Genomic DNA, 12,245 nt, shown 5'->3' with positions numbered 1-12,245 from the left:
GGCGGGGATCCGAGGCGGCGGTGAGGCGACGGTGACGGGGCTTCGGGGTGGCGACGGCTTGCGGGCGGCAGCGTGGGGCGGTGGCGGCGGCGGCAATGGTGGGGTGGTGGTGAAAGGCGGCGGGGTGGGGTATTTAAAGGGGGGGTCTGGTGGCTTGGGGAAGGGGGCGAGGAGGAGGAGTCCTCCCCAGACTCGGCGGCGGTGGCGTGCTCCGGCCAGACTCCGGTCGGAGTCGGTCGGGTGGGGGCGGGGCGCTGGCGAGGCCGACCTGGCTCGGCTGTGCCGCTAGCCCAGTCGGCTCGGCACGCAACAATTTTTTTTAAATACGTTTCCGCCAAAAACAAATCCTAGAAAAATAAATAAAAATCTAAAAATGCCAAAACAAAATTTCACCGTCTAAATAAAATATTTAGAACAAGATGAACATTTTCTTGGCCTAAAAATGCAATTTTGAAAACGTGCAATTTTTCCTAAATCAAATAAAATTGCAATAAAATCCAAATAAAAACATTTATTTGATTTTAATATTTTTCGTCTAATATTTCCTTTATTTTGGAGAAGTCATATTATCTCTTCTCATATATTTTTATTTTCGAAATATTAGAGAAGAAAAATAAGTAAAACCAAATGATCCTCTTTTCAAAATTTGAGAAAACTCAAATAGGAAAATAACGAAATCTCCAACTCTCTCCGTGGGTCCTTGAGTTGCTTAGAATTTCTAGGATCTACCAAAATGCAATAAAAATATGACATGCAATGATGATCTAAGGTATAACATTCCAAATTGAAAATTTGGGATGTTACAGAGCGGGAAGCCCAAAGAATCCAAAGCTTGCACATATCCGATCATCTTGATCACATGCGGGCTCAGTGGATCACCTTCCTTCAGCTTGCAATCCATCAAGGATCGCCAGACGTTGAAGCTTTCGGTCCTAGCCTGTGTCTGAAACATGCTCTTGAGACTCTCGATCATATCGTAAGCATCAACATTTTTGAAATGTTATTGCAAATCGGGCTCCATACAAGCCAGCATCAGACAGCTGATCTCCATTGATTCATCAACGAGTTTCTAGTAGGCATTCTTAGTTGTGGCATTAGCATTATCGGCAGGTTCCTCTAGAAGTGGATCCTCTAGAACATGTTCCTTTTTATCATGCTTGAGAACAATTCTCAGATTTCTATACCAGGTGGTAAAGTTTGTTCCATTCAGTTTATCCTTTTCCAGAATTGATTTCAATGCAAAGTTTGGTTGAGCAGGTGGTGCCATTGGTCTACAACAAAAAATATGCAATCACTAAGCAATGTGTTTATGTAGAGTAATTCAAGCCTAAACAGAAATACTCCAACTGAAGTCAGCATCCCTCCGCAAACTCTCAGTGATTCAGGATCCGACTAGCGCATGCGACTAGTGAGCTTTAGCATCACTGCTAGCCAACATACCTATACAGTAAGCAACTCCTTGCTAATCATATCTCTATATGACTCCTGTCGGTCGGGAAGATATCTCATACCCCGGCTCCCAACCTTCTTTGCCACAAGGCCCAAAACCGTTTTGATAGCCTTGTCAAGTTAATCTGACGCAGTTGTCCGTGTCCGACACGAACCCTTCAATTCAAGGACACCCAACAACACCCCAATTTTATGAGCCCACTACTAGACGTACTTGACGTGCGAGGGTGCAACATTGGGGATGGCAATTCGCTTGATATTCATGAGGGGTCATTATACCATTCTAACATGCATAGAAACAAAGAAGCATAACAATCACAAATAAACACATATTGTGAAATAGTATGGCTCCTTCATGGACGTTCTTCCAGATCGGCTCCGACTCCGATGACCATCTACGAACTCCATCTTGTTTGTCACGTCGGGACGCTAAGCCACCAACCTGATCTCTATTATCCAACTACTACAACTAGTAATGAATTTTACATAGAGTCACAAGTCGACACGCAGGTCGTTATACAATATAATGACAGCACTTTGGCTCCTGCCGGCTAACAAACATGACACGCAGGCCACGTATAAATTACACACATGCATCACATACACATGAGCCATACTATTCACATCAAACCTGCAAACAAAGTTATGCATAGAATCATATTCTACCGGTTTGTGTGTCGGGTATGAAATACACGGCGCTACGCACACAGTGCCCGACGTTTTCGGAAATCACAGATCACATCTGAACTCCAATCACACCAAATTTTCTGATCTGACCGATCTTATCGACCATCGCGAGTCTGATTCGGGTTTATGTTTCACTGTTAACCCCGATGGCGGATACCGACCTGTAGGGGTAGGTTGTGTCACGACCTCATCGACTCCGATCATCAGAAAACATAGTCTCTTCAATCCCCATGTGCAATTGATCTCATCAACCATGCACATAGCCGATCTCATCAAGGACAACAAATCTCATATGCTGCCTCCACATATCTAATATGCATACAATCTAAATCCAAATCCTATAGCAGAGGCTCTGATACCACTGTTGGGTTCTATGGTAGGGTGCGTCGACTGCAAATTAAAATTTTCCTACGCGCAGAACAACAGGAACATGCTATGGAAGATGGATCATAGTTCATTGCCACTAGACTCGCAGTGCCGTGCAGCAGAAGAAGAGTTGGGGCAGCGCATCCGCGTGGATCGTCTCTACCTTGTCCGATCTCCCACGAACAGCCGGTCGTCCGATCCCACGTACAAGTTCACCGGAGCGGCGCAAGTACACCGCCTCTAACGGTATTCATGCGTGCGGGAGGAACATCGTGCGGCGGACTACTAGGTCTGATCACACAGTCGGCGACGAGTGGAGGTGGCTATTCGCAACACATGCAAACCCTAGTGACGGCGCCGAAGCGATCAATCACATGAGTGTGCCGCACCTCCACTTTATATAGGCGTCCGTCGCGGGCTCAATACTTGGGCCTCGCATGGACCCTAAAGCCCACATGTCTACTCGGCCACAGTTCGAATACAGCTCGAATCACATCCGACCAGTGTCCTCAGATCTGACATGTAGGTTCCTTCCCTTAAGCGCGCGACCCCTTAGGTTCAAGTCAGCTTGGTTGCAGTTCGGATCACCTCCGACCTACACGGTTGGTAGCGGCCTCTAGTAAGGCGTGCCGACCACCAAGCAGACTATGAAGCTGGTTAGGCGAACCTGTACAACGTGTCACACTTCTATTCCCTTTGCCTCACGACATTTGTTGTCGGGCTCAAGGCGAGACTGTCATCCTTGTGCTAGCCTGACCTCTTTCTCGTTCCAGTGATGTCGACCACTATCCGGATTATATCATAATCCTTGTTGCATGGCCATGCTTATCCTGGTCGGATCACACGAGGGGCCCAGAGTATATCTCTCCTAATCGGAGGGGCAAATACCATCTTGCTCGACCATGTCTCGCGGCATGGGTCTGGACAAGCCTGAAACCTACTTTTGTAACTACCCAGTTACGGAGTAGCGTTTGGTTGGCCCAAAGCAGGTCTGTCACCATCCCGAGTACATGTGTTAGCTCAGGTCTTAGGACATAGAAACGTATGTTGTACTAGAGACTCACAGATGACATATCTCTGCGTCTCATAGTTGGGTCTGTCTGACTCAGACCTTATCTCGACTCAGATCCTACTACGTCGAATCCGACCAGACCTTTCCAAGTCCATATTATCCGGTTAGCATCCAATGCTCCATGGCTAGTGATACCAAGCCATCGACCATGTCAGATGCTAGTCTAGTCGGCTGCGCGTCCACACAGCCCTTTCGACTAGGGACCTTTTAGGACAGTCATCATACAATGCATAGTCCCACAAACAAGTCACGTACTTGCTGATACACATCATTGATAATGTTCAAGGACTATCTTTATTCATAAACACATAGGAAATATCATCATACATGATTGCCTCTAGGGCATATCTCCAACATGATCCGCCTACCGAATAAACAACCCGAATACTAAATTCACGATACCTGGTAACTAGAATTCACTACAAAAAAAAGACACATCTGTGACATTATGGCCCGAATGAAAACTTCTTATGTCATGGTTATGGCACTTCTAGGATGATAATTGTGACCAAAACACGTTTCATCATAGATGTGGTGAGCTCCTACTTCTATGACAAAAAATCATGACAAAAAATGGGCTTTTTGTCCTGGGAGGGCTGGATACTCATCTGCATGACATTCTTTTGTCCGTCCATGACGTAAAAATTCATGGTAGAAGTGAGGGCAAGGAAAATTCCGGGGAGTTCTCGTTTACGGTGGGTGGTCGGGGTCGAGCGATGCAGTGTGGTTTGCGTGTTTCTCTCGTACGCGTGTGTGTGCGAGACGCTCGCTAACTGAACCCGAGCGAGGCATTCGCTTACTGAACTCGAGCGATCCCACTACGTATTGAAGCCGATCAATCCCTTTGCTGCTAACTGAACCCGACTGATTCCTTCACTGCTAACTAAACCTGAGCGATTCCTTCGCTGGTGCTACTAACTGAACCCGAGCGATCGATCATTGTTGCTGCTTCTTACTGAAGCCGATCGAGACCCCATGAGAGAGGTAGCCAGTCGTTGTTGTGTTGCCTCTCGATGAACAATGGTCATTGCTACCACGCGCGTGATACATAGAACGAGTCAAGACATGGTGAGTCTAGTCGGTTGGTTGGCTGTTGATGAATAGTTCTCAGTGGGGGTTGGATGAACAGGACCCCAATTGTGCAGCTGATTGCCGCTGGATGAACAGGACCTCGTGGAGGCCGCCATACACCTCAGCCAGTTGGGGGTGAATGAACACGACACTGTGGAGGCTGAATGAATAGTAGCCGGTGGAGGCTGGAGGAAGTCGATGGTGGATGAACAGTAGCCTGTGGAGGCTAGAGCTAGGCAGTAGATGGTGGATGAACAGTAGCCCGTGGAGTCCTGTTTTGTGGTATGCCACACCAACCCCAATGAACAGGACCCCATTTCATTCTTAGGCGCTCGAACAGAAGTCTGTTTCCTCTGTTTTGTAGTATGCCACACCCCTCTCGATGGATAGGACCCCGTTTCGACCGTAGGCGGTTAGAGACAAGTCTGTTTCCTCCGTTTTGCAGTACACCAGACCCCTCTCTATGAACAGGATCCCGTTTCGACCATAACTGGTCCAACAAAAGGTTGTTTCCTCCGTTCTGTGGTACGCCAGACCCCGTTTCGGCTGTTCCATCCAAGCCGGTTGGCTCCCGTTAAATAGGACGCATTCTGACCCAGTCGGGTGCCTCCTAATGAACACGACGTTGTTTCTCCATTTGGGCCGAGCTGGTTGGTTGCCGATGAACAGGACGTCGTCGTTGTATGCATTCGAGACCACACCCATATGTACGTACATGGCTGCCTATTTTGCAGCGTGGCTATCATATGTGTACATGATTTAGATGGGACTACGTGAACTGCTACCACTCCTTACTCGGCCATGGTTCATCATGGTAGACAGACCGATCGACCGGTATGTACATACACGTCTACGACCAGACAGACAATGGTAATAGACTTTTTCTCCCACTTTCATTTCCCTCGTTTCGTACATGGCAAGATTGAGATTCGAGTTCATAAAATTGATGCAATCTCTGATGAAAAGATTTTCGATGCACAATGGATGAAGATAAAATTCGTGACTACAATGCTCCTCCACTTCCTAAGCACTTAACATTCGACAATCAGACCCTATATCATATTCTACTTATACCCTTTGTCCGCTGGCTGGGATGAAAACATACAACATTATATCTAATGTTCTTCACAACACCATCCATGCCATCTCCCAAGGTTTTATCTTCGATGTCGAAGACATGTTCCTACGCATACTGATGGATTCAGCTCAGTGCCCGAAAACTATCAAGGTATTTGCGCCCTGGATTCAAAAGGTGGTTGACTATGCAATGAAGGCCGAATATCTAGCAAAAGTCAGTCACAAAAGCTTCATTCCTCCAGTCCGTGATACATCAAAAATCATGGAAGATTTTTCTTCGGGGAAAGCTCCAGTGTCTAGCCCTCCTAATTATCGTCACACTTTCAATAGACCAAGGCTACCTCAGCGTGATCGTCAACCGAACACTCAACCTCCTTCACATCTTGAAGTAAGCTTGTGCACTCAACAGCTACTGCTGAAGCATATGGTTGAGGATCGCCAAGTGAAAGAGCATCTGGCTGCCGAACTTAATGCAACCAACAACCGAACAAAAGTTGGGCACATGATCACAGCAGAAAACAAGAAACATTTATGGAAATTACTTCTGAAGTTCTTTTCCAAGAAGCAATTGAGCAACTCTCATCTCAAAGAACTCTATGAATATATTGATCAAGGGTTTTCAGCTGAAGATTTTCAAGATCGAATCACTCCGCCTCTGCCAGCTCATGAACCAACAACCGATTTACTTCGGATTCAGCTGCACAAATTGATCGACAAATCAGAAGCAACCTCTTCCACTGAGAAACCTGCTGAAGGAAATATTCTATCTCACAAGACTCAACAGGATGATCCCACTATGCCTTCATCTTCTCAGCCCCAAGCCAGTATTGAAGGATCTGCTGCTACTGACGATGAAGAACTACCAGTCACCTCCGAATCAGAAACGTCTTCAGGCAGTTCTTCAAGTGATGCCTTAGAGTGAATCAAGTTCACTTCTTTTCGCACTCATGTTATTCGTCACCTTTTGACACTAATTGACAAAAGGGGGGAGAATTACATCGAGAGTGTCGGTAGATTTGCTCCGGTGGATTTGGTCTCTGTGTTTATTTGCTTTGGTTTATGGGACTTTTGCACTATATGCTTCAAAGATTATTTATGCCACTTCATGTTCTCTGTTGTAAAAACTTATGTTATGGGCTATAATATTAATAACCCCGCCTGCTGCACTATATTCTCTCGAAGTATTTGTTTTGTAGATGAATTATTATCAGAAGTCATGATTGCATTATAATTATGGCCCTCGGGTCTACTTTAATCATATTAAAAAACCTAAATCTTTGCTCTAATTTTCTTTCTTTTATTTTGTTTTACAATTTATCTATCTACCACTACAAGATTTTATCCTTGCAAATAACGAGTTCAAGGGGATGGACGACCCTCTTGCCCACGAAGGGTGCAAGTATTTGCTTTTGTGATGAGGACATGACTACCTTGGATATGACCAAAAATATTGCATACATGCATATTTGTCAGGTGATTTCTAGTGCAAACTATTCAATAATCTATTTATGTTATCCAAGACAAAAATACTTCACACACTTTTTTGTTTTGTCTAATTGCAGGTGTATGGGACATTTGTACAATCCACATATGAAGATAAGGAAGAAAGAGATGTTTATTTGTTGTTCAAAAAGTTCTCTCACGTCACTTTTGGCCCAAGAGAAGATAGAGTCCAAGTCTCTCACGTTCTGGATTCAGATTCGGACTGCACAGACATACCTGACTCAAAACGCCAACAACTTTTTCATACGGACTCTGAATTGGGTGATTCTTTTTTTGTGGAAACTAGATTTCATGCACTTTCCAACACAATTGGATTCACCTTCAAATTCGTCCGGAGCATTGACTTATGGATGAAACAATCTGATGCTGCAGCAGAATCCGAGTCAAACTACAGGTCCAAAGGTGTTACGTCACCTCCACTTGGGCCCATGAGCCTTGTACGACCTAGGGTTGGTTTTAGGCTGCCTTGGGACGTTCTCCCACCTCCTTGGCCGCCACCCCTTGCTCCTATATAAGTAGATCCATCTAGTAGCTTTTTCCTTGGGATTTGTTTAGTTAAAAGTTAGCCATTGCAACTTCGTGTACTTCATTTGTGTCCAACGACCAGACCAAGACCGCTTACGGATCCCCGCCTTTATCAATACTTCATATATACTCACAGTATTCAGATTGCTTTTATCATATTCTTGCTTGTTCTTCGATTGCTTGCAGGAATAGACCTTCGTGGTCAGGTTGATTGTGCTCCGGCGTGGTCAATAACCTCTCGGAGTTGGTTTAGCGGTTGCTAAGGTGCAACGCCGTGCACGTTTGTAGTCGGATCATCAAAGTCATCTTCACCAAATCGGTAGTTATCATCTCATCGAAAGATCGGGACACCCCGCCTCTATCAAGTGGTATCAGTTTTCAGGTTGCTCGGTGAAAATTTCCAGTTTTTTCTAGATTAGATTTATTTTCTTACCTATTGTCCAAGAAAAAGCCACAAAACAAAAGTTAGATCTATTCATCCTTTGTCCTAGCCAGACTGAGCCTTTGCAATTTTCTTTTCATTGTTTGCATTATTGAATTATCGGTTGCATCGCCGTGTCGAGTTGCTGGTCTTAGTGTCTAATTCCTTTAGAGTTTCGAGTTCTGTTCACATTAGTCACGCCAACGCTGCATTATTATCCCATTCGCTGTCCACCATCCCATCCACCAATTTACAACACGTGATACACACTGTTCATTGTCATAATCATAGTTGAGGTCACTCACATCTTCGTCTGATCCAATCTGCATCTTATATAGTTTGTTTTGGAAAGAGGGAGAAAAAGAAGATAGAGAAAAAACGAGAGAGAAAAAAGGAAAGAAAAAAAAGAAAAAGAGAGAGAAGAAAAAAAAGCGTGAGAAAAAAAGAGAAAAAAATCGGATCTATCTAGAATTAATCTCGTACCTGAATTCGGATTGGAATGTGTTTTGCGCACTGTTCAGTAAAACAGGTGTATCTTCCTCATACGAAGTCCGTTTTGGCTCCGTGAGTACTCAAATTGAAGCTAGCGACGAGCCACATCTAAATAGTTGCAGAAGCAAGTTCAATATTTTACACCTCAAAATCAGCTTCTAAATAGGTCTTTTTGCCCTCCGAAGTTCGTGAACACAGCTTGTTCCAATTTTTCAGGCCAGTTTTAGAATTATTTGACTCCTCATATCAACTCGGAATTGAGTGATTGTTTTTGCATTGGAAAGCTTGAGTTAGTAGCATTGTTTGAAAGAATTTATCAGAAAATTGGCTCAAACTTTTCAAGAGGAAAGTTGGAGAGAGAGTTGTTGTATATCCTGCTTGGCAGATGTTTTTCATCATTATCTGCACTGCCGTTGTGATCTTCACTTATATCCTGCTGTCAAGAGCTACTTAGTATCCTTCATTGATGCTAGTTGTGCTACGCCGTGACCTCATTAGTGTTCTAGGCTCGCGTCTCTAGTCCGGTCTAGGCTAGGACCAGCACAATACCGTCGTTGAGCGTTTATTCAACATTGCATCTTTGAATTGATTATTGCTAAATTTTTTGCTACCATATATAGCCAACCCAGCTCCACATATTTCTACACCGTGTATACGTACGTTCTCCTGGCAATCGCTTTACACAATCTTCAGAGTTACTTGACACCGCTGGTTGCTTGTCACCACCTGCCGCATGGTAAGAACTTGTAAGATATTGATATTTGCTTTACTGTGAGCACTTTACAACCACATCCTAGTAGTGCATAGGAACATTATTCTCGAATTTTGTTTCTTGTTTCTACTAATCATGACAGGTTCTGGAGATAGAAGTTCTTGGACAATAGACACATTTTTACCATCACGAGAGTTGGGAAAACACACACAAGCACATGGTCAGGTTATCTCTTTACCGTCATTTGAGGGTAGATTTAATCTTGCTATTTATCTAGCTTGGGAGCTTGAAGTAGAACAAGTTTTTCGTCACCGTGACTTTTCTGAACTTGAGAAAGTACGAGCTGCCACTAGAGCATTTACTGGTTTTGCTTCTGTTTGGTGGAGTGTGCATTGTAAGAAAAACATTGATAACCAACCCACAACTTGGAAACATTTGAAAGATGTAATGAGACAACAATTTTTCCCTCCTTACGATCGTCGTGAATTGCTTCGCAAATTTGAACAATTTAAACAAGGCAACAACACTGTTCATGCTTACTACCAAGAGTTCAAATCTTATATGCATCATTGTGACATAGAAGAATCTGAGGATGATACAATGAATAGATTTTTTGGTGGTTTGAACCATGATATTCAGGCAAGATTTCAGTATATTCCTCGTTGCATTACTGGTATGTATGTTCGTGCTTGTACCTTTGAGAGACAGTTACAGGAGGATGCATTGGGTGACTACAACAACTACTATTCCAGTTCATGCTCACCACCGCTGGTTGGTTCCTCCATGGTTGCACCTACTAGAGCAACCCCACCTCGGATTGTGAGCGCGACATCATCTCAAGAGTATGGTGCATTGTCTATGTCTGTAACTACATCAGCTACGTCTTTGTGACAAGGTAACGGTAAAGGTATTGATGATATAACTTCACATGAGAATGATGCATCCCTAGTTAACTTGAATGCATCATGTGTTGAGTTACCTGGTGATTTGAGCACAACACCTATTTTAGAGAATCTTGATACTGTCATGAATGTGTCATGTGATCAAACAACTGAAATACCAACAATTTTGAGTGCACCCATTGAATTAACTGTTGATGCAAAAGAATCAATGTTTAATCATTTTGATATGACCTCTAATCTTGGTGATGATTCTGTGTTAAATGACTTATTGCATGTTTGCTTATTTAAGCATGTTGTAGCATGTAAATTTGATGCAAGTAAGGTTTATTCACCAATGTTGGGATGGTTTAATGATGAACATTGTCAATCTTTTGAAATGAATAAGAGCTTCACTTATATGTGCAAATTGAGTTGCAATATTTTCATGCCTTCTACTTCTTGTGCTAATTTTTTGGCTTTAGATTTTATGAACTATGCAAGTTACTCATCTATTCATGTGTCATATATGCAAAAATCAATGGAAGTAAAAATGGATGACATATACATATACAACATGTATACCTTGTCTCTTTTGTTAGCCACATTTCAGATTAAGCAACGCCGAGGACGGCTTTATTTTCAAGAAGGGGAGGATGATGAGGACATGACTACCTTGGATATGACCAAAAATATTGCATACATGCATATTTGTCAGGTGATTTCTAGTGCAAACTATTCAATAATCTATTTATGTTATCCAGAACAAAAATACTTCACACACTTTTGTGTTTTGTCTAATTGTAGGTGTATGGGACATTTGTACAATCCACATATGAAGATAAGGAAGAAAGAGATGTTTATTTGCTGTTCAAAAAGTTCTCTCACGTCACTTTTGGCCCAAGAGAAGATAGAGTCCAAGTCTCTCACGTTCTGGATTCAGATTCGGACTGCACAGACATACCTGACTCAAAACGCCAACAACTTTTTCATACGGACTCCAAATTGGGTGATTCTTTTTTTGTGGAAACTAGATTTCGTGCACTTTCCAACACAATTGGATTCACCTTCAAATTCGTCCCGAGCGTTGACTTATGGATGAAACAATCTGACGCTGCAGCAGAATCCGAGTCAAACTACAGGTCCAAAGGTGTTACGTCACCTTCACTTGGGCCCATGAGCCTTGTATGACCTAGGGTTGGTTTTAGGCTGCCTTGGGACGTTCTCCCACCTCCTTGGCCGCCACCCCTTGCTCCTATATAAGTAGATCCATCTAGTACCTTTTTCCTTGGGATTTGTTTAGTTAAAAGTTAGCCATTGCAACTTCGTGTACTTGTTTGTGTCCAATGACCAGACCAAGACCGCTTACGGATCCCCGCCTTTATCAATACTTCATATATACTCATAATATTCAGATTGCTTTTATCATATTCTTGCTTGTTCTTTGATTGCTTGTAGGAATAGACCTTCGTGGTCAGGTTGATTGTGCTCCGGCGTGGTCAATAACCTCTCAGAGTTGGTTTAGCGATTGCTAAGGCGCAACACCGTGCACGTCTGTAGTCGGATCGTCAAAGTCATCTTCACCAAATCGATAGTTATCATCTCATGGAAAGATCGGGACACCCCGCCTCTATCATTTTGTGTGTGCAGATATTGTTCATGAGGCTTTGCGTGATTCTCGTACTGGTTCGATAAACCTTGGTTCTCACTAAGGGAAATTCTTATCTCTACTGTAAAAAATCTCCCCTCTTCTTCGGGGAAAATCCCAACGCAGCTCACAAGTAGCAGCACGCACACCTAAGGAAGTTCTCTAGATCGATGGATTTGCATGGCTTTCCTTGTTTATATCTTGTGCATGCTCTAACCATGTTGTCATCAATACACCAAAATGGGGGGAGAATAAAGCGTGTAAATCTCTAAATTGTATTTCAGTGTGATAACAATGTGGTTAGTGGAACTAATGAAGGTTTCTAAGATTTATCTTAGGTTACT

Source organism: Triticum dicoccoides, chromosome 6B (assembly GCF_002162155.2).
Source record: "Triticum dicoccoides isolate Atlit2015 ecotype Zavitan chromosome 6B, WEW_v2.0, whole genome shotgun sequence".
In the NCBI taxonomy this organism is placed as follows: Eukaryota; Viridiplantae; Streptophyta; class Magnoliopsida; order Poales; family Poaceae; genus Triticum; species Triticum dicoccoides.
Note: the sequence above shows the minus strand (reverse complement) of the source record.